At 35.7% G+C, this 23,608-nt stretch overlaps 1 protein-coding gene and 1 pseudogene across 3 annotated transcripts in view; one reads left to right on the top strand and one right to left on the bottom strand.

Moving 5' to 3' along the window:
* Window positions 1-23,608, bottom strand: part of EDA (ectodysplasin A) — a 427,490-nt gene that overhangs the window by 102,381 nt on the left and 301,501 nt on the right. The gene's annotated exons all lie outside the window — the stretch shown is intronic.
* On the top strand, window positions 4,845-6,042 carry LOC129475176 (CCR4-NOT transcription complex subunit 7-like; annotated as a pseudogene).

The following is a 23,608-nucleotide window of genomic DNA, read 5'->3' as shown; positions in this document are numbered from 1 at the left end:
AATGCAATTGGCATACTGAAGAATGCATCAGAGTCTCTTACTAGCAGAATTGATCAAGCAGAAACAAAAATTAGTAAGCCTGAAGACAGGCTATTTGAAAATACACAGTCAGAGGAGACAAAAGAAAAAAGAATACAAAAAAATGAAGCATGCCTATGAGATCTAGAAAATAGCCTCAAAAGGGCAAATACAAGAGTTATTTGCCTTAAAGAAGAGATAGAGAGAGATTAGGGCAGAAACTTTCTTCAAAGGGATAATAGAGAACATCCCAAACCTGGAGAAAGGTGTGCATATTCAAGTATAAGAAGGTTATAGAATACCAAGCAGATTTAACCCAAAAAAGACTACCTCATAGCATTTAATTATCAAACTCCCAAAGGTGAAGGATAAAGAAAGGATCCTGAAAGCAGCAAGAGAAAAGAAACAAATAACATAACAATGGAGCTCTATACATCTGGCAGCAGACTTCTCAGTGGAAACCCTATAGGCCAGAAGAGAGTGGCATGACATATTTAAAGTGCTCAAGGAGAAAAAAAAAACCTTTTACCCTAGAATAGTATATTCAGTGAAAATATCCTTCAAACATGAAGGGGAAATAAAGACTTTCCCAGACAAACAAAAGCTGAGGGATTTCAACACCAGGCCTGTCCTACAAAAAATGCTAAAGGGAGTACTTCAATCAGAAAGAAAAGAACGTTAATAAGTAATAAATAATCACCTGCACATACGAAACTCACTGGTAATAGTAAGTACACAGGAAAACACAGAATATTATAACATTGTAACTCTGGTGCGTAAATGACTCTTACCCTAAGTAGAAAGACTAAGTGAAGAACCAATAAAAAATAATAACTACAACAACTTTTCAAGACATAGACAATATAATAAGATATAAATAGAAAAGAAGGTTTTAAAGTGGCGGCATGAAGTTAAAGTGTAGAGTTCTTATTAGTTTTCTCTTTGCTTGTTTGTTTGTATATGTAATCATTGTTAAGTTATCATCAGTTTAAAATAAATGGTTATAAGATATTATTTGCAAGCATAGTGGTAACCTTAAATAAAAAAATACAACAGATACACAAAAATTCAAAATCAAGAAATTAAATCATACCATCAGAGAAAATCACCTTCACTAGAAGGAAGACAGCAAGAAAGGAAAGAAGGAAGAGAAGACCACAAAAATATAAAACTAGTAATAAAATGGCAGGAGTAAATCTTTACTTATCAATAATAACATTGAGGGTAAATGGACTAAACTCTTCAATCAAAAAACATAGAGTGGCTAAGTGGATAAAAAAATCAAGACCCAATGATCTGTTGCCTACAAGAAATGCACTTCATGTATAAAGACACACATAGACTGAAAATAAAGGGATGGGAAAAGATATTCCATGCTAATGGAAACAAAAAAATTAGCAGGAATAGCTATACTTATATCTGACAAAATATATTTCAAGACAAAAGCTATAAAAGAGACAAAGAAGGTCATTATATAATGATAAAGGGGTCAATTCAATAAGAGGATATAAAAATTTTAAATATATATATGCACCCAACACTGGAAGACCCAGATATATAAAACAAATATTATTAGAGCTAAAGAGAGAGATAGACCCCAACACAATAATAGCTGGAGACTTCAACACTTCACTTTCAACACTGGATATATCATCCAGACAGAAAATCAACAAAGAAACATCAGACTTAATCTGCACTATAGACCAAATGGACCTAATGGATATTCACATAACATTTCATCCAAGGGTTGCAAAGTACATAATCTTCTTCTCAGCTCATGGATCATTCTCAAGGATAGACCATATGTTAGGCCACAAGAGAAGTCTTAAAACATTCAAAAACTTGAAATAACATCAAGTATCTTCCCTAGCCACGATGGAATAAAACTAGAAATCAATAATGAGGAATTTTGGAAATTATACAAACACATGGAAATTAAACAATATACTCCTGAATGACCAGTGGGCCAATGAAGAAATTAAGAAGGAAATTAAAAAATTTCTTGAAGCAAATGAAAATGGAAACACAACATACAAAAACCTATGGGATACAGTGAAAGCAGTACTAAGAGGAGAGTTTATAACAATAAGCACCTACAATAAAAAACTAGAAAAATTTCAAATGAACAACCTAATGATATATCTTAAAGAACTAGAATTGCATTTAATTGTACATTGAAAACTAACTAAAATAGTATAATTGTATTGTTTGTAACACAAAGGATAAATGTTTGAGGAAATGGATACCTCATTTATCATGATGTGATTATTATGCACTGCATGCCTGTATCAAAATACCTCCTGTAACTCACAAATATATACACCTACTATGTACTCACAAAAGTTAAAAAAGAACCAGAAATGCAAGAGCGAAGCAAACTCAAAATTAGTAGAAGAAAAGAAATAATAATGATCAGAGTAGAAATTTGAAATAAAAATACAAAAGATCAATAAAATGAAAAGTTTTTTATCAAAAGATAAAACAAAATTAACAAACCTTTAGCCCAACTAACTACAAAAAAGAGAGAAGACCTAAAGTAATAAAATTAGAGATGAAAAAGGAGACATTAATAACTGACACTGAAGAAATACAAAAGATCATTATAGGCTATTATGAGCAACTGTATGCCAATAAATTGAAAAATCTAGAAGAAATGGGTAAATTCCTAGACACATAGAACCTACCAAGATTGAACCATGATGAAATCCATCACCTGAACAGACTAATAACAAATAATGAGATTGAAGTTGTAATAAAACATCTCTCAGCCAAGAAAAGCCTGGGACCCAATTGCTTCACTGCTGAATTTTATCAAACATTTAAAAAACAACTATCAATCCTACTCAAACTATTCCAAAAAATAGAGAATGAGGGAGTACTTCCAAACTCATTCTATAAGGCCAATATTACCCTGATAGCAAAACCAGACAAAAACACATCAAAAAAAGAAAACTACAAGCCAATATCCCTGATCAACATTGATACAAAAATCCTCAACAAAATACTAGCAAACTGAATTCAACGATGCATTAAAAAGATCACTCACTGTGACAAGTGGGATTTATCCCAGGAATGCAAGGATGGTTCAACATATGCAAGTCAATCAATGTGATACATCATATCAACAGAATGAAGGACAAAAATGATATGATCATTTCAATTGATGCTGAAAAAAGAGTTTGATAAAATTCAACATCTGTCCATGATAAAAACCCTCAACAAACTGGGTATAGAAGGAACATACCTCAATACAATAAAAGCCATATATAACAGACCCACAGTTAGTATCATACTCAATAGGGAAAAACTGGAAGCCTTTCCTCCAAGATCTGGAATAAGATAAAGATGCCCACTTTCACCACTGTTATTCAAGACAGTACTGGAAGTCCTGGCTAGAACAATTGGATGAGAGAAAGATATAAAGGGCATCCAAACTGGAAAGGACAAAGTTGAATTATCTTTATTTGCAGATGAAATGATCTTATATATGGAAAAAGCTAAAGACTCCACCAAAAAAACAATTAGAACTGATAAACAAGTTCAGTAACGTTGCAGGATAAAAAAAAAAATCAACACAGCATTTCTATATGTCAGCAGCAATCTGTAAAAGAAATTAAGAAAGTAATCCCATTTACAATAGCCACAAATAAAATAAGATACCTAGGAATAAACTTAACCAAAGAAGGGAAATATCTCTACACTGAAAACTATAAAACATTGACGTAAGAAATTGAAGAGGACACACAAAAAATGGAAAAGATAGTCCATGTTCATGGATTAGAAAAATCAATATTGTTAAATATTCATAGTACCCCAAGCTATCTACTGGTTCAATGCAGTCCCTATCAAAATATCAATGACATTCTTCACGGAAATAAAAAAAATTCTAAAATGTATATGGAACCAGAAAAGACCCAGAATAGCCAAAGCTATCCTGAGCAAAAAGAACAAAACTGGAAGAATCACATCACCTGGCTTCAAATTGTAATACAGAGCTAGAGCAACCCAAACAGCATGGTACTAGCATTAAAAGAGACACATAGACTATGGAACAGAATACAGAACCCTGGAATAAATCCATATATCTACAGTGAACTCATGTTTGACAAAGGTTCCAAGAACATACATTCGGAAAAGACAGTCTCTTCAGTAAATGGTGCTGGGAAAACTGGATATCCATTTGCAAAAGAATGAAACTAGACTCCTATCTCTCACTGTAAACAAAGATAAAATTAAAATGGATTAAAGACTTAAATCTAGGACCTCAAACTATGACACTAATAGAAAAAAATTGAGGGAACTCCAGGAAATTGGACTGGGCAAAAATTTAATATCCCACAAGCACAGGCAACCAAAGCAAAAATGGACAAATGGGAGCATATCAAATTAAAAACTTCTATATAGCAAAGGAAACAATCCACAAAGTTAAGAGATAATCCACAGAATGGGAGAAAATATTTGCAAAGTACTCATCTGACAGAGATTAATAACCAGAATATATAAGTAGCTCAAACCACTCTATAGGAAAAAAAATCTAATAATTCGATTTTAAAATGAGCAAAAGATCTGAATAGACATTTCTCAAAAGAAGACATACAAATGGCAAAGAAGCATATTAAAAGGTACTCAACATCATCAATCACCAGAGAAATGCAAAACGAAACTACAATGAGATATCATCTCACCCCAGTGAAAATGGCCTTTATCCATTTTAACTTTTTTCAAAAGACAGGTGGTGCGAAAAGCGACGGTGCAGCACAGTGTGGCGCAGCTCCTGCTCCTCTTTCCCCCTTGCTGGGCGAGAGGTGTCTATGGGGCACCCGCCACTGCCACCGCCGCCGGGTGCTGTCTCTATGGCCAGGGGGAGGAGGAGGAGAGAGAGCTCAGTGACACAAGTACATAAATAAAGGATAAAATATTCTCTGAAACAAATCTTCAATCAAGTATAACATTTGGATGCTTGGCATCTAGACTCCCTTGTGCCCTCACTATGCCAGCAGCAACTGTACATCATAGCCAAAGAATTTGTGAAGTTTGGGCTTGCAACATGGATGAAGAGACGAAGAAAATTCGTCAAGTTATCCGAAAATATAATTACGTTGCTATGGACACCGAGTTTCCAGGTGTGGTTGCAAGACCCATTGGAGAATTCAGGAGCAATGCTGACTATCAATACCAACTATTGCAGTGTAATGTAGACTTGTTAAAGATAATTCAGCTAGGACTGACGTTTATAAATGAGCAAGGAGAATACCCTCCAGGAACTTCAACTTGGCAGTTTAATTTTAAATTTAATTTGACAGAGGACATGTATGCCCAGGACTCTATAGAGCTACTAACGACATCTGGTATCCAGTTTAAAAAACATGATGAGGAAGGAATTGAGACCCAGTATTTTGCAGAACTTCTTATGACTTCAGGAGTGGTCCTCTGTGAAGGGGTCAAATGGTTGTCATTTCATAGCAGTTACAACTTTGGCTATTTAATCAAAATCCTGACCAACTCTAACTTGCCTGAAGAAGAACTTGACTTCTTTGAGATCCTTCGATTGTTTTTACCTGTCATTTATGATGTGAAGTACCTCATGAAGAGCTGCAAAAATCTCAAAGTTGGATTACAGGAGGTGGCAGAACAGTTAGAGCTGGCATAGATAGGACCACCACATCAGGCAGGATCTAACTCATTGCTCACAGGAATGGCCTTTTTCAAAATGAGAGGAATGTTCTTTGAAGATCATACTGACGATGCCAAATATTGTGGTCATTTGTATGGCTTTGGTTCTGGTTCATCCTATGTACAGAATGGCACAGGGAATGCATATGAAGAAGAAGCCAACAAGCAGTCATGACATGAAATAGTCCTTTTATTTTTATTTTATTTTGAGCTACACACATGCTCGTATATAGGTTTCATCGCTGGTTGAATCCCTTGAACAATAGACAGTACCTTCCCCCGCCCTTTCATGGCCCATTTTATTGTCTGCCTTTCAGTACTAAGTATGATCGTTCCTATCTCAGATCAAAAAAAAAAAAAAACCACACAAATAAACAAACAACAACAAAAACAAAAAAACACATTCAGGTTAAATTTGGCCTTAATTTAATATACTTGTTAGCAAGCGTGTGTGACAGAGTGGAGAAAGCTACATCATTGAATATTTTGATAAACTTTACCTACTTGGGAGTTTGGTTTATTTTTCCCTTTTCCTAAATTAACTAGCACTGACTGTAATTTATTTCTCTGTTTCATGTCTCTCCCTTCCATTCTGCAGGAGTTTTAGCTATTTGAGATTGTGGACCATCAATTTTGTACTTTGGAGAGTGATTCTAACTCAAAACCTCTGTTTTATCAGAAATTTTTTTTTACTTGATCTTAGCTGGAAAAATGACCATCTGCCAACTTTACACAGCATTTACTCGGTTTTGACCCACAGAATGTAGCACATTCATCGTGCAAACTGTCAATTCAGTGAAACTAAAAAAAAGACAAGAAACTACTGAGGAGCTTAGTAACTGCTGTTTCTGTACGTAGTGTGTAATCTTCCAAGCACATCTAGTGTCTCTCAGTTTCTAACTGGCATGTGTAGGCTGCTCTGTGACTAAAGACTTTTCAAACCAGTCTTACACCCTTCAGGAAAAATCCCTTCTGATTGAATATTTAGTATCTGCCAGGAAACTGGTACTCAAGATGTTGAAGCTACAGTTACTTTATGATAGCACACTTCCCTTGATCTGCTTATTTTTATTCCATCACTGTTTACCCTTGTTTTTTTTTTAATTTTGTAGCCATACTTATGATGCTCTTGATTCGTTGGTTATACAAATTGATTTTTTTTAAATCCAAAAAATAGCAAGTCTTTAGGTATATTTTGTACCAAATTAAATTAGAAGTAAAAAATTGTGCTTTCCTAGTTGCTACAAAGGTAAATAATGGAGAGATTTGGTACAAAACAACAAAATCCATATATAAATGTATATATATAATATATATATATAATGTACTCATATATATATGAGTACATAAAGGATAAAATATTTTCTGAAACAAATCTTCAATCAAGTATAACATTTTGATGCTTGAGAATATATGAGAATATATATATTCTCATATATATGTATATAGAGAGAGCTAATAAAATTACCTGAGGAGTGTAATACTTGTTTATTTTTTTGTGTATATCTTTGCAATCTATTTTACATATACTGACAAAAGAGACTGTGAAATATTTAGCCATGCAGAATATGTGACCAGACCAGAGTATGCGTAGGATGTAAGAAGACTTTTCGGTAATCATTAACTCTACCCTGAAATGATGGACTACAAGTTATAATGTGTATTACCTATACTTCAATCAATAATATTAGCAAATCTCCAAATGTTAGTCACATTGGTTTGTCTCCCTTGTACATTCTTTATTCACGATATTACAGTGCTGTAACTGGGCGGTCCTTTTTAAACAAAACATTATTTGCAAAACAGAGCGTATTATTTGTTTTTAAAGCTTTTGTAAATAAAGGCTTCAAAAATGTTTTCTATAAAAAAAAAAGACGGGCAATAACAAATGCTGATGAGGATGTGGAGAATAGGGAACCCTTGTACACTGTTGGTGGGAACGTAAATTATTACAATCACTGTGGAGAACAGTTTGGAGGTTCCTCAAAAAACTAAAAATAGAACTACCATATATGATCCAGCAATCCTACTGCTAGGTATATACCCAAAAGAAAGGATATCAGTATATCAAAGAGATATCTGCACTCCCATGTTTATTGTGCCACTATTCACAATAGCCAAGATTTGGAAGCAACCTAAGTATCTATCAACAGATGAATGGATAAAGAAGATATGGTACACATACACAATGCAGTACTATTTATCCATAAAAGGAATGAGATACTGTCATTTGCAACAACATGGAGGGAAATGGAGGTCGTGATGTTAATTGAAAGAAGTCAGACACAGAAAGACAAACTTCATATATTCTCACACATTTGTGGGAGCTAAACAATTAAGACAATTGAACTCATGGGGATGTAGAGTAGAATGATGGTTATCAGAGGCTGGGAAGGGTAGTAATGGGTGGGGGAGTGGGGATTATTAAAGGGTAAAAAATATAGTTAGATAGAATGAATAAGATCTGGTATTTTATAGCATAACAAGGTGACCACAGTCAACAATCATTTATTGTACATTTTAATATTGTACGTTTTAAAATATTGTACATTTTAAAAAACTAAGAGTATAATTGGATTGTTAGCAATACAAAGAAAGGATAAATGCTTGAAGAGATGGTTACTGCATTTACCTTGATGTGATTATTACGCATTGTGTGCCTGTATCAAAATGTCTCGTGTACCCCATAAATATATATATACCTACTATGTACTCACAAAAATTAAAAACAAAAAAAATTAAAAATGACATTAAACAATAAAAAAGATATAATGAAGACAATAGTAGAGGGAGGCAGTGGAAAAGAGATCCCAATCCATTTCTGATAGACAGATATTGAATAGGATGCTGGCTGATAAAGATTGGCAGATAAAATGACAGACGGGGCTTGCAGCTTGGGAGGATGTTCGTCTGCCCTGTAGGATCACAGAAAAATTTGAAAATTGGAAATGCCAAGTAAGGCAGAGGGTGAAAATGAAATATGAGAAATTCATTGAAAATCCGTATATTAATCATTTTCCTCCACTGCATATAGAACTGCTAGTATTCAGGCATTGATTCCCAAGGCAAAGAAAAAAATCAGAAGGTTCTTCTCTAAAGAGATTGAATAAATTGTCTAAGAAGAATTGAGGTAACTAATGTGGGCATTAATGCTGTAAAACAAAGACCTCTACTATCTGGAATTTAGAGGTCCCCCAGTATATGGCTCTATTTACATAGTTGGGGCTTATTGAGTTGAAGGCCTTATATCTGGGGTACTAAACCATTTTGCTCAACCCCTACACACATTATGAAATTTCAGAACAGCAAAGATACATAAAAGATCCTAAAAGCTCCCAGAGAGGAAAAACATTAATAGTTAAGGGAACAAGAGTTGGAATGGCTTGGTCATCTCATCAGCAACGCTGGCTCTTAGAGAGAACAATGGAGGAATGCCTTCGAAATTCCGACAGAAAATTATTTCAAACCTATAATTTTGTCCTAACCAACTATCAATTGAGTCTGATAACAAAAACATGACATTTTAATATTGCAAAGACTAATAAAAGTAAGTCCCAGCCGTACAGTAGAGGCCTAAGGAACACTTAGTCTGAATGGAAGGAAGGGGGGCTCCAAGAGAGAGGCATCAAGAAAAAGACAGGGAAAAAGATTCACCATTTTATCCATCTTTTTTTTTTTTTTTTTTTTTGAGATGGACTCTTGCACTGTCGGCTGGGCTGGAGTGCAGTGGTACGATCTCAGCTCACTGCAACCTCTGCCTCCCGGGTTCAAGCAATTCTTCTGCCTCAGCCTCCTGAGTATCTGGGATTACAGGCGCCACCACACCCAGCTAATTTTTTGTATTTTTAGTAGAGATGGTGTTTCACTATGTTGGCCAGGCTGGTCTCGAACTCCTGACCTCATGATCTGCCCGCCTCGGCCTCCCAAAGTGCTGGGATTATAGGCGTGAGCCACCACGCCAGGCCTATCCATCTTTAAGAAATTAGTGAAACTTGGCCGGGCACGGTGGCTCAAGCCTGTAATCCCAGCACTTTGGGAGGCCGAGGTGGGCGGATCACGAGGTCAGGAGATCCAGACCACGGTGAAACCCCGTCTCTACTAAAAATACAAAAAATTAGCCGGGCGTGTTGGCGGGCGCCTGTAGTCCCAGCTACTCGGGAGGCTGAGGCAGGAGAATGGTGTGAACCCGGGAGGCGGAGCTTGCAGTGAGCCGAGATCGCACCACTGCACTCCAGCCTGGGTGACAGAGCAAGACTCCGTCTCAAAAAAAAAAAAAAAAAAAAAAGAAATTAGAGAAACTTATGAATGTAGCAGACAATGCAAGAAAAATAAAGGTAATTAGAAAATCCAGAAAAAAACAAGTTTTACAAATTAAGAAATGTAATACTATCAACACTTGACAGAAGAGAGAAAAATTTTAAATAATTAACAATAGTATAAACACTGTATATTGATTTTCAACTTCTGGAAATAACCAGTATATAAAATCACAGGATATTTAATTATAGAGATAGTTAATTATAAATGTAGAGCAAAACATAAACCTTACCAATCTTGGCAATGTAAAAAGTAAAAGTACAAATGACTAGAATTGGTAGGTAGGGGAGAGAGATAAAGGCAACTGATGGCCTCTTTTTACAAACTCTTAGTTTTTACAAAGAACTAAGAGATACTGTCTATAGTTTATGAAACAAGAAATAAAGGTCTAAGTATATTCCTCAAAAAAAAAAAAGAGGAACTAAAAAGCATGATAACCAAATTGGGACAAGAGATAGTATAAGTGAGTTATAGCCTCATTAATTAAATTACAAAGTTAATAAAGCCTAAAATAGATGAATTAAGAAATAGCAGTATATATGGAAGCAGTCAATAGAAGAACTAAACAGAAACAGTTAATAGAGTGAAAGGTAATCTCAGAGGATTAGGATTTGGAGGGTTGGAACAGTGAAACATTGCCTGCATTATAAACTTTTAGGTACTTAGTTCATATTTTTAAAAACTATGTGCATGTATTACTCATAAGATATAAAAATAATCATATGGCAATTTAAAAACCAATTAGTAACCTTGGAACAGAAATCTTCCTTTGCCATTACTAAATTTAAATCCGTCTCTCAGAACCTTTACCTGAAAAAGCGTTCTGGCAAGAAGGCAACTAAAGAATAGCCCGTCTCTATTATTTAACCTGCCTCTTTCCCTTAACCCCAGCCCCAAAGACTATATCCTTTCTCTTATAACCCACTGATACTTGACACAAACTCCAGATTAAGTTATAACCAGCTTCATTTTCAGCCACAGAGATCATTTTTATGGCTTTACAGACATATAACAAACTGTACATATTTAAGTTTTTACATATGTATGTACATCTATGTACACCTGTGAAACCATCATCACAATCAAAATAACAAGGATATCCATCACCCCCAAAAGTTTCCTCATGCTCCTTTGTAATCCCTTCCCACTCAGCCCAGTCTCTGATGCCCTCTGCATTTCCAGGTAACGACTGATCTGCTTTTTGCCACTATAGATCAGTTTTCATTTTCTAGAATTTTATATAAATAGCATCATACAAGATACTTTGTCTGGCTTCTTTCTCTCTGCATAATTAGTTTGAGATTTTAACATGTTATAATATGTATCAGTTCATTCCTTTTTATTGATAAGTAGTATTCTGTTGCATGGATGTAACAGAGTTTGTTTATCCATTATCTGTTGAGGGACAAAATGATTTGTTTCCAGTTTTTACTTACTACAAATAAAACTGTTACGGATATCGGTGTGCAAGTCTTTCTGTGGACATACGCTTTTATTTCTCTTAGGAAATACCTTGGAGTAGAACTGTTGGGTAACATATACTATGTCGTAAGTACATTTTACAAGAAACTGCCAAACTATTTCCTAAAGTGGATGTACCATTTTACATTCCCACCAGCAGTGTGTATGAGAGTTTCAGGTTCTCATATCCTCATCAAAACTTGGTATGGTCAGTCTTTTTAAGTTTAATCATTCTAATAGGTATGTAGTAGTCTCTCATTATGGCTTTAATTTGCATTTCTCTGATGGCTAATGATGTTGAGGATCTTTTCATATATCTTCTTTAGTGAATTGTCTTTTCAAATACTTCACCCATTTAAACTTTTTGTTTGTTTGTTTTTAGAGACAAGATCTGGCTATGCTGCCCAGGCTGGTTTCAAACTGGGCTCAAGTGATCCTGTTACCTCAGCCTCCAAGTAGTTGGGATTACCGATATCCACCATTGTCCCTGACTCTCTTTCTTCCATTTAAAAGTATTGAGTTGTGTGTTTTTTATTATTGAATTTTTAAAAGATCATTATGTATTCTTGATAACAGTTCTTTATCAGATATGTGACTTGCAAATATTTTCTTCCATGCTGTATTTTGTCTTTTTAATATAATTTTTCCATTGAATTGCTTGACACTTTTGTTGCAGATCATTTGACCATATATGTGTGGGTTTATTTCTTGGCTCACTATTCTGCAACTAGATCTACTGTCTATATTAAAAACACTATGTACTATAGCTTTCTAATAAGCCTTGAAATCAGGTAGCATAGGTCCTCCAACTTTGCTCTTTTTTCATAGTTGTTTAGGATATTCTAGGTACTCAGACTTTCCACATAAATTTTCAGATCAGCTTATCAGTTCCCATAAAAAATTTAAATTGCATTGAATCAATTTTGGGAAAACTGACATCTTAATATTTCATATTTTTGATGCTATTAAGAATGGTATTCTTAAAATTTTCAATTTCTGATTGTTTATTCCTAGTATATAGGAATAGAATTGATTTTTAATAATGACCCTGTATCCTGTGAACTTGCTGTATTCACTTACTAGTTCTGGTAGTTGTTTTGTGTATTTCTTACAACTTTTTACAAAGATAATCATGTCATCCGTGTATAAAGACAGTTTTATTTCCTTTCTAAATTGGTTGCCTCTTATTTATTGCTTCCTTATTTCACCGGCTAGAACCTCCAGCACAATGTTGACTAGAAATGTTGAGAGCAGACATCTTAATCTTGTTCCTGATTTTAGAAGAAAAGCATTTAGTCTTTCACCATAAAGTATGATGTTACCTGTAGAACTTTTGTAGATGTCCTTTATCAATTTGTGGATGTTCCCCTCTACTCCTAGTTGGTTGGGAGTTTCTTTTTTTTTTTTTAAATCATGAATTGGTATTGGATTTTGTTAAATACTTTGTTTGCATTAATTGATATGATATGATTTTTCTTCCTGAGCCTTAATAGAATGAATTACATTGATATTTCCCCATTAAAAGTAAGGGTATAACTGATATGCAAGTTGAAAACAGCCCAGTGAACACCCATTTTTATATTCAGAGGCCTAAACTAGAATATTAGGAGAGGAGCTCAGAATCTTATTCACATGGGTGGACATATCAATGGACATTTTCCTGTCTGTTCTATCATCCATTTATCCATCTACCTATTCACTATTCACTGTTTGCTAGTTACTTGCTCTAGTCAAATACAGTGCAAGGCACTGAGGATATAAAGACCTTGTTCTTCTGAGGCTCACCATCTACCTAGTGAGAAGACAAACAGGTAATCACACCAATGGGATGAATGCCATATGAGGTTCATAAAGGAAAGTCTACGGAGCCACAGAGAAGTGTTAACTCTGCTTGGGGTACAGAAGATGGGGACAATGACTTTTGAAAAATAAGCAGGATACTTCTGGGGAGAGGTGAGAGATAAGAGCATTCCAGAAAAGTGGCCATAACTTAGAGCAGTGTTTTTAAGATTCTCCACACTTCCAAATGGCGTCTCCCCATGGCAGGAGTGGGAGGGACAGGCTTAAGTCCTAACATTTCTTTGAAGTCTCCCATTTTAGAAGAATTTTGCATTATACATCACACACACACACACACACACACACACACACACACACACACACACAAATAGAATGAAGTGAAATGTTTTCTGTTAACCCCGAGCAGAATCTACACTCCAGGAAGATTCATCCTGGACTTTGGCAGACCACTGTCAGTAGGTGAAACACAATTCTATGTGTAGGAGTGGAAGGTCACTGGTAAACAATCGGCAACTAGGAGTAGGTTCTCGGGGCAGTTGTTTAACCTCAGAATCATGTCAATCAGACACTAGGCATGCAATTAGAAATACCCTGGCTTCAAAGCTTGTATGTTTGCCTAAGGACCTAAATTATCATTCGCTCACTCTGTGATTATCCCAGCTCCATGATGAGCCAAGTTCTACCTAGCACTGCCAAGAAACAGCAAGAATGCTTTTAATAGCTTTAAAAAAGTTTTCAAATTTCTTTGGCAAATGAAGTCAGCTGTACAGTATCATGCTGGGGTCTTAAATTGACATTGAACTTGGACCATGCAGAGCCAAGTTCTAAGCAATAAATAATTATGTTAGTACTAAAATCCTTGAGCACTTGCCAGTCACAATATTCATTTTTACTTGTACTAATGGTAACTGCTGAAATAGTAATCAGAGATCTCATCTCTTATCAGCTGGTACCTAGTTGTGTGGAAAGCGCTGCCATATCATGCTTGAGAATTGATTAGAATTGATTAGAAATGTTTTACATTATTTCTTGCCAATAAAGGTCAAATTACAACACAATATAAACTTTTATAGAAAGAAGAAATTCCTAAGTGTAAGTTGGTGGCGCATTTATTTTTAGCAACATTCAATACCATAGAGCCCAAGGCAACCAAAGTATTTTGAATCAACAAAGATCCTGCTTTTTATAAAGGATAGTAGGCTACCCAAACTTTTCTATGAGTTCCTACTTCAGTGTTTTTCAGCTATTTAACAATTTAACCTATGCCACTTTAATAAATGTTAAACATTTCATGCAGTCTCTTTTTCTGATGGCAATCCATTTCCCAAGGAAATATCCTTGGTTTACAATTATGTGCTATGTATTTGTACCAGCCAAACAGACTTTATCAAATTTTACTTTTTTTAGTTTGCATTATGAGAAAAGTAGTTTGTTTCCAGAAAGAATAAAAATATGATAAGCATTCTCTTCTTTCTAAAAATTGTTGCCTCTGTGTTTATATGGGTTTCATTCATAGTTATCACCACCTTTCACTTCTACTGCTCCCCAGAGATGTAGCATTTATCTGAATAAATTTACTCGAATTTTTCAAAATCCACCCACCCACAGTAACATACAACATAACATGGGCATTTCCATAAACCTCAAATAATTCCTTCAATAAACACTGACCAAAACACTACTGTGGAATGCAAAATAGACTCTGCAATGCAACAGGAATACAAATATCAGTAAGATGTGGCTCTTGCTCTCTACACAGTATTGTTTCATATGATGACTCTTAACCAGGGGCCAGTATCAGAATTACTTGGAGAGTCTTTTCAGAATTGACATGGGCAGTGCTGAGACCACCAGCTAGGGAGATGACATCTGAAGTGGCTTTTGAAGGTTTGGTATTTGCTAGATAGAGATGGAACTGAAGGGGTATCCTAGACAGAGGAAATAGTATGTACAAAAGGGTTAAAGCATGCCACTTACCTCTAAATTAATGGCATCTATACAACAGAAATAACAATCACCATGGGATTGTTGTGAGAATTAAATGAGAACATGTATAAAAGTGCTTGGTGCATTGTAGATGTTCAATTAATGTTAGTTGTATTCTTCCCCACTAACATTTAAAATAAAATTGATTCAGACAATTACTATTATTGTTTTTTACCTAGTGTGACCCTGAAGTAATGGCATATAGAATGGGTAAGATGGAATTGGAAACAAAGGGAGAAAGACAAGTTTGCAGCTTGGGGAGAGATGGGGCAACATGGTAGCACCAGGTATACTCAGAGAGGAAGGACCTAAATTAGTGTTAAAAGGCAATCAAAAAGCTGGAAAACACACTTCAGGATATAATCCAGGAGAACTTCCCCAACCTAGCAAGACAGGCCAACATGCAAATTCAGGAAATACAGAGGGCACCACTAAGATACTCCATGAGAAGATAAACCCCAAGACACATAACCATCAGATTCTCCAAGGTTGAAATGAAGGAAAAAGTGTTAAGGGCAGCCAGAGAGAAAGGCTAGGTCACCTACAAAGGGAAGCCCATCAGACTAACAGTGGACCTCTCAGCAGAAACTCTACAAGCCAGAAGAGATTGGGGGCCAATATTCAACACTCTTAGAAAAGAATTTTCAACCCAGAATTTCATATCCAGCCAAACTAAGCTTCATAAGCAAAGGAGAAATAAAATCCTTTCCAGACAAGCAAATACTGAGGGATTTTGTTATCACCAGCCTGCCTTGCAAGAGCTCCTGAAAGAAGCACTAAATATGGAAAGGAAAAACCAGTACCAGCCACTGCAAAAACACACCAAAATATAAAGACCAATGACACTATGAAGAAACTGCATCAACTAGTGTGCACAATAACCAGATAGCATCATGATGACAGGATCAAATTCACACATAACAATACTAACCTTAAATGTAAATGGGCTAAATGGCTCAATTAAAAGACACAGACTGGCAAATTGGATAACGAGTGAAGACCCATTGGTGTGCTGTATTTGGGAGACCCATCTCATGTGCAAAGACACACATAGGCTCAAAACAAAGGGATGGAGGAAAATTTTCCAAGCAAATGGAAAGCAAAAAAAAGCAGGGGTTGCAATCCTAGTCTCTGACAAAACAGACTTTAAAAAAACAAAGATCAAAAAAGACAAAGAAGGGTATTACAAAATGGTAAAGGCAACAATGCAACAATAACTAACTATTCTAAATATATATGCACCCAATACAGGAGTACCCAGCTTCACAAAAACAAGTTCTTAGAGACCTACAAAGAGACTTAGACTCCCACACAATAATTGTAGGAGACTTTAACACCCCACTGTCAACACTAGACAGATCAATGAGATAAAAATTAACAAGAATATTCAGGACTTGAACTCAGTTCTGGAACAAGTGGACCTAATAGACATCTACAGAATTCTTCACCCCAAATCAACAAAATATACATTCTTCTCAGTGCCACATGGCACTTAGTCTAAAATAGACCACATAATTGGAAGTAAAACACTCCTCAGCAAATGCAAAAGAACTGACATCATAACAAACAGTCTCTCAGACCACAGTGCAATCAAATTAGAACTCAGGATTAAGAAACTCACTCAAAACCAGACAATTACATGGAAATTGAACAACCTGCTCCTGAATGACTCCTGGGTAAATAATGAAATTAAAGCAGAAATCAAGAAGTTCTTTGAAACCAATGAGAACAAAGAGACAATGTACCAGAATCCCTGGGACACAGCTAAAGCAGTGTTAAGAGGGAAATTTATAGCACTAAATAGCCAACATCAGAAAGCTAGAGAGATCTCAAATTGGCACCCTAACATCACAATTAAAAGAGCTAGAGAGGCAAGAGCAAACTAATCCAAAAGCTAGCAGAAGACAAGAAATAACTAAGATCAGAGCAGAATTGAAGAGGATAGATACACAAAAAACCCTCCCCCCAAAAAATCAATTAATCCAGGAGCTGAGTTTTTGAAAAAATTAACAAAATAGACCACTAGCTAGACTAATAAAGAAGAAAAGAGAGAATTAAGTAGACACAATAAAAAATAATAATGGGGATATCACCACTGACCCCACAGAAATACAAACTACCATCAGAGAATAATATAAAAATCTCTATGCAAATAAACTAGAAAATCTAGAAGAAACGGATAAATTCCTGGACACATACACCCTCCCAAGACTAAACCAGGAAGAAGTCGAATCCCTGAATAGACCAATAATAAGTTCTAAAATTGAGGCAGTAATTAATAGCCTACCAACCAAAAAAAAAAGCCCAGGACCAGATGGATTCACAGCCGAATTCTACCAGAGGTACGAAGAGGAGCTGGTACCATTCCTTCTGAAACTATTCCAAATTGAAAAGGAGGAACTCCTGCCTAACTCATTTTATGAAGCCAGCATCATCCTGATACCAAAACTGGGAAGAGACGTGACAAAAACAGAAAACCTCAGGCCAATATTCCTGATGAATATCGATGCAAAAATCCTCAATAAAACACTGGCAAACTGAATCCAACAGCATATCAAGAAAACTTATCCACCAAGATCAAGTTTTCTTCATTCCTGGAATGCAAAGCTGGTTCAACATATGCAAATCAATAAATGTAATCTATCACATAAACAGAACCAAAGACAAAAACCACATGATTATCTCAATAGATGCAGAAAAGGCCTTTGATAAAATTCAACATCCCTTCATGTTAAAAACTCTCAATAAACTAAGTATTGATGGAACATATGTCAAAATAATAAGAGCTATTTATGACAAACCCACAGCCAATATCATATTCAATGGGCAAAAGCTGGACGCATTCCCTTTGAAAACCAGCACAAGACAAGGATGCCCTCTCTTACCATTCCTATTCAACATACTATTGGAAGTTCTGGGCAGGGAAATCAGGCAAGTGAAAGAAATAAGGGTATTCAAATAAGAAGAGAGGAAGTCAGATTTTCTCTCTTTGCAGACAACATGATTTTATATTTAGAAAACCCCATTGTCTCAGCCCCCAAACTCCTTAAACTGATAAGCAACTTCAGCAAAGTCTCAGAACACAAAATCAATGTGCAAAAATCACAAGCATTCCTTTACACCAAAAATAGACAAGCAGAGAGCCAAATCATAAGTGAACTCCCATTCACAATCACTACAAAGAGAATAAAATACCTAAGAATACAGCTAACAAGGGATTTGAAGGACCTCTTCAAGAATTTGTTACAAACCACTGTTCAAGGAAATAAGGGAGGACACAAACAAATGGAAAAACATTCCATCCTCAGGGATAGGAAGAATCAATATCATGAAAATGGCCATACTGCACAAAGTAATTTATAGATTCAATGTTATTCCCATCAAACTACCATTGACATTCCTCACAGAATTAGAAAAAACTATTTTAAATTTCATGTAGAATCAAAGACAACCCTGTATAACCAAGACAATCCTAAGTAAAAAGAACAAAGCTGGAGACATCACGTTACCTGACTTCAAACTATACTACAAGGCTACAGTAACCAAAACAGCACAGTACTGGTACCAAAATAGACATATAGACCAATGGAAGAGAACAGAGACCTCAGAAGTAACACCACACATCTACAACCATCTGGTTGTTGACAAACCTGACAAAAAGAGGCAATGGGAAAATGACTCCCTATTTAATAAATGGTGTTGAGAGTTCTGTCTAGCCACATGCAGAAATTTGAAACTGGACCCCTTCCCTACACCATATACAAAAATTAACTCAAGATGGATTAAGGACTTACATGTAAAACCCAAAACCATAAAAACCCTAGAAGAAAACCTAGGCAATACCATTCAGGACACAGGCATGGGCAAAGACTTCATGACGAAAATGCCAAAAGCAGTTGCAACCAAAGCCAAAATTGACAAATGGGATCTAATTAAACTGAAGAGTTTCTGCACAGCAGAACAAACTATCATCAGAATGAACAGGCAACCTACAGAATGGGAGAAAACTTTTGTGATCTACCCATCTGACAAGGGTCTAATATCCAGAATTTACAAGGAACTGAAATTTGCAAGAATAAAACAACCCCAATCAGAAAGTGGGCAAACGATATGAACAGACAATTCTCAAAAGAAGACATTTACATACCCAACAAACATATGAAAAAAAGCTCAACATCACTGATAATTAGAGAAATGCAAATTAAAACCACAATGAGATACGATCTCATGCCAGTCAGAATGGCAATTATTAAAAAGTCAGGAAACAATAGATGCTGGAGAGGCTGTGGAGAAATAGGAATGCTTTAACACTGTTGGTGGGAATGTAAATTAGTTCAACCATTGTGGAAGACAGTATGGCAGTTCCTCAAGGATCTAGAACCAAAAATACCATTTGACCCAACAATCTCATTACTGGATATATACCCAAAGGAATAAATCATTCTACTATAAATAAATCATCTAAATAAATCATTCTACTGATTTAAAGACACATGCACATGTATGTTTATTGCAGCACTATTTACAATAGCAAGGTCATGGAACCAACCCAAATGCCTATCAATGATAGAGTGGATAAAGAAAATGTGGCACATAAACACCATGGGATACTACGCAGCCATAAAAAGGAATGAGATCATGTCCTTTGAAGGGACTTGGATGAAGCTGGAAGCCATCATCCTCAGCAAACTAACACAGGAACAGAAAACCAAACACCTCATGTTCTCTCACTCATAAGTGGGAGTTGAACAATAAGAACACATGGACACAGGGAGGGGAACAACACACACCAGGGCTTGTTTGGGGGTGGGGGGCAAGGGGAGGGGACTTAAAGGACGAGGCAATAGGTGCAGCAAACCACCATGGCACACGTATACCTATGTAACAAACCTGCATGTTCTGCACATGTATTCAGGAACTTAAAGTAAAATTTTAAGAAAGGCCATCAAAATCAGATACAACTAGCAGTTGTGAAAGAAATCATTTATCCACTAGTCACATTGGAATAGGAAAAAGAAAGTCACTCTGGTTTTCTGGTCCTAAAGCAAGAAAAAGTCATGCTGCATATATATTCTGATTACATTTTAGTCCTCCTTACTGCTGTTTCCATCTTTAGGTGGGGAGGACAGAAAGGTGTGTGTGTGTGGTGATGGTAATGAGAGAGAGAAGAATAAAAAAGAATAAAATGAAGTCCCAGATACATCCAGAAAAACAATAATCTTATAGGCATCTTTGCTTACCAACAAAACTCCCTCTACTTTGTGCACAACAATCCAATAAGGTTCTTGTGATTCACTGTCTGCCACTGGTGACTTAGCATTCACTTTAGTAGATGCTTCCTTTGCCTACGTTGTAGCTAATTAGTACAGAAGCACAAATCGACACATTTATAAAAAGGTAGCAGCCTGAATTTTAAACCTTTTTCTAATATAAATAAAGCCTAACACTTTGAAAGCATTGTTCCCTCAATTCCAACAAAGAGAGAATTAGTAAAACTAAAACTATTGTTTAAAAATTCATAGTTTATAACCACTCAAAGGTGGGCAAGGTTGTCATTAGTGAAATAAAAATTAAGACAAAAATGAAATATCATTAGACACTCATTAGAAAGGCTGAAATTCAAAAACTGACAATACCAATTGCTGGCAAGAAAGCATAGTAACAGGAACCCTCATTCACTGCTGGTGAGATTGCAAAAATGGTTAGCCACTTTGGAAGACGGTTTGGCAGTTCTTACAAAGTTAAACATAGTTTTACCATATGATCCAGCAATCACACTCCTTTGTATTTACCCAACTGATTTGAAACTTATGATTACACAAAAATCTGCACACAAATGTTTATAGCAGCCTTACTCATAATCACCAAAATTAGAAGCAACCAAGATGTCACTTAATAGGTGAATGAATAAACAAACTGTGGTACATCCATACAATAGAATTTTATTCAGCGATAAAATAGGAATGAGCTGTCAAGCTATGCAAAGACATGGCTAAATGTAAAATATATATTGCCAAGTGAAAGAAGCCAGTTGGAAAGTCTATACACTTCACTATCCTATTTATGCAACATTTTGGAAAAGACAAAACTGTAGAGATGGTATACAGATGATCAGTGGTTGTCAGAGGTATGTGGAGGAGGAGGGAGGGTTGAATAGGTGGGACACAGGAGATTTTTAGGGTGACGAAATATTCCGTATGATACTGTAATGGTGGATATACAACACTATGCATTTTTCAAACTTCACAGAACTTTACGGCCCAAAGAGTAAATCTTAATGTATGCAAAAGTTAAAAAATAATCTAAGAAGTCATCAGGGGATTGATCTCAGGATGGGATACAGAATTTGACAAAAGAATCCAATTATATGTATGAAACAACTTCACTGAAGGACGCGGGGGGGAAAAAGGCCCAATCTAAGTAACTTTGGAAATGAGTTTGTAAGACTAAAGACAAAAGGAACCATAGATAAGCATCTACTATATTTGATAAAGTTGTTCCCACAGAGGTGTGAATTAACAAGCTTGAAACCACTATAGCCACAAATTGGAATTGGATGATCAAGTAAATGGATGGTGGATGGCAACAGGAAGTTACACGCAAGCAGGACAGAAGGTTAGAATGATCCACGTGGTATTGTATTAGCGTTGGGGACATCAGTATGAACTCATGTTTAGCTTAGTAATGATCCAGATGGTTACATACGGAAATATTGATAGATATGTGTATACATACATGGGCTAGTATACACATACGTTTTCTTCCTCTGTCAGCTGAGAAGGCCTAGAAGTAATGACACCCAGTAGCAATGAGCACATCTAGCACTCAGATCTTGTTTTGTAATACCCAATAAAAGGAACCAGAGATCCTTGGAGAATTGGGTGGTCACAGGACTAGCTGGGGCAGGAAATATACATATGAACCTGTAGCATCTTGTAGTGCCATCAAGTTAAGAAGTGTTCAATAAAAGCCCACATGGATGAGGGTACATCAAAGGGACACAGGAGCCAACTGAAAGACCTCCCAAAGGCCAAAGCCAGAATGATTTGAACAACAGAATAAAGCAGTATTGGATTATAACCCAAAGTATAAAATAAATAATCACCGTATCTAGACATAAATAAATAAATCCTATAGTGTGAGAATAGGCAAATCAACTGCAGAAGAATTCCAAATAATTTATGTAGATACTTCACCATCAAGGAGGTGGAGCCTAATTCCTCACTCCTTTAGCATGGGCTGTGCATAATGATTTCCTTACAAACAGTGAAATATGAAAGGGAAAATAAGTTTACAGTGGAGAAATCTGACAAACACTACTTGGCCAGGCGACCAAGGTTAACAATAATAGTGATAAGTCACGTTGATACTATGTACTTAAAATGTTTTTTTTCAATCAGCTTCCCCAAGTTAAAGATAGTATGTACCTTTGCTATGATGTGCTTCAAATGGCATTTTACCTCTGTAGTCTTCCTTCCAAAAGCCCATAACCCCATGAGAAAGTCATGAGAAAAACATTAGACAAATCCCAATTGAAGGACATTCTGCAAAATACCTAACTAGTACTCCTCAAAACTGTTAAGGTCATTGGAAAGTCTGAGAAATTACTATAGTCAAGGGGATACTAAATGTACTGTGGCATCTTGGATGGAATCTTGGAACAGAAAGAGGACATTAGGTAAAAACTAAAAACAGTGAATAAAGTATGAATTTTAATTAATAATAATGTATCAGTATTAGGTCATTTGATATGATAAATGTACCATACTAATGTAATAGGGGCACACTGGGGATAGAGTATATGGGAACTCTGTATTATCTCCACAACCTTTCTGTAAATGTAAAACTGTTATAACATTAAACATTTATTTAAAAATTTTATTTAAAATATTGCATTAATATATTATTTATCTAAGAAAAATGTTGACAAGGAAGTATAAAATTTAACATAAAACCAGAAAAACTTGTCAATGCAATGGTGAAGGGAAAAAATGGTATTTCTAGACTGGGATTGCCCTATGAAGATTCCCAACACAAAGGAAAAGAAGGAGAAAAGTATGCATACAAAAGAAGCTGCTCTCACTGCAGTGACATGCAAAATCTTATCTGGCAAAGTTAAATAGCAATGCTCTGGAATGTCATGATAGCACAATAGGAATTAGCCAAATAACTTAGCCTGCAGTTACCCACAGACTAATTTGTTTTCTGAAGAACCACATTCCAAAGTTTACACAAATCATGAAGCCTACAAAGATTTATTTTTAGTGTCTTTTTTCTTGCAATAATGCTAAAATTGAACTTTTCTAGACATTAAATATAATTTGAAAGTTTATTATTGGAGATCCAAAACAGA

This window comes from Symphalangus syndactylus, chromosome X, assembly GCF_028878055.3.
Source record: "Symphalangus syndactylus isolate Jambi chromosome X, NHGRI_mSymSyn1-v2.1_pri, whole genome shotgun sequence".
Taxonomy (NCBI): Eukaryota; Metazoa; Chordata; class Mammalia; order Primates; family Hylobatidae; genus Symphalangus; species Symphalangus syndactylus.
The sequence above is the reverse complement of the archived record's forward strand: the minus strand, read 5'-3'. Positions and strand labels throughout refer to the sequence as shown.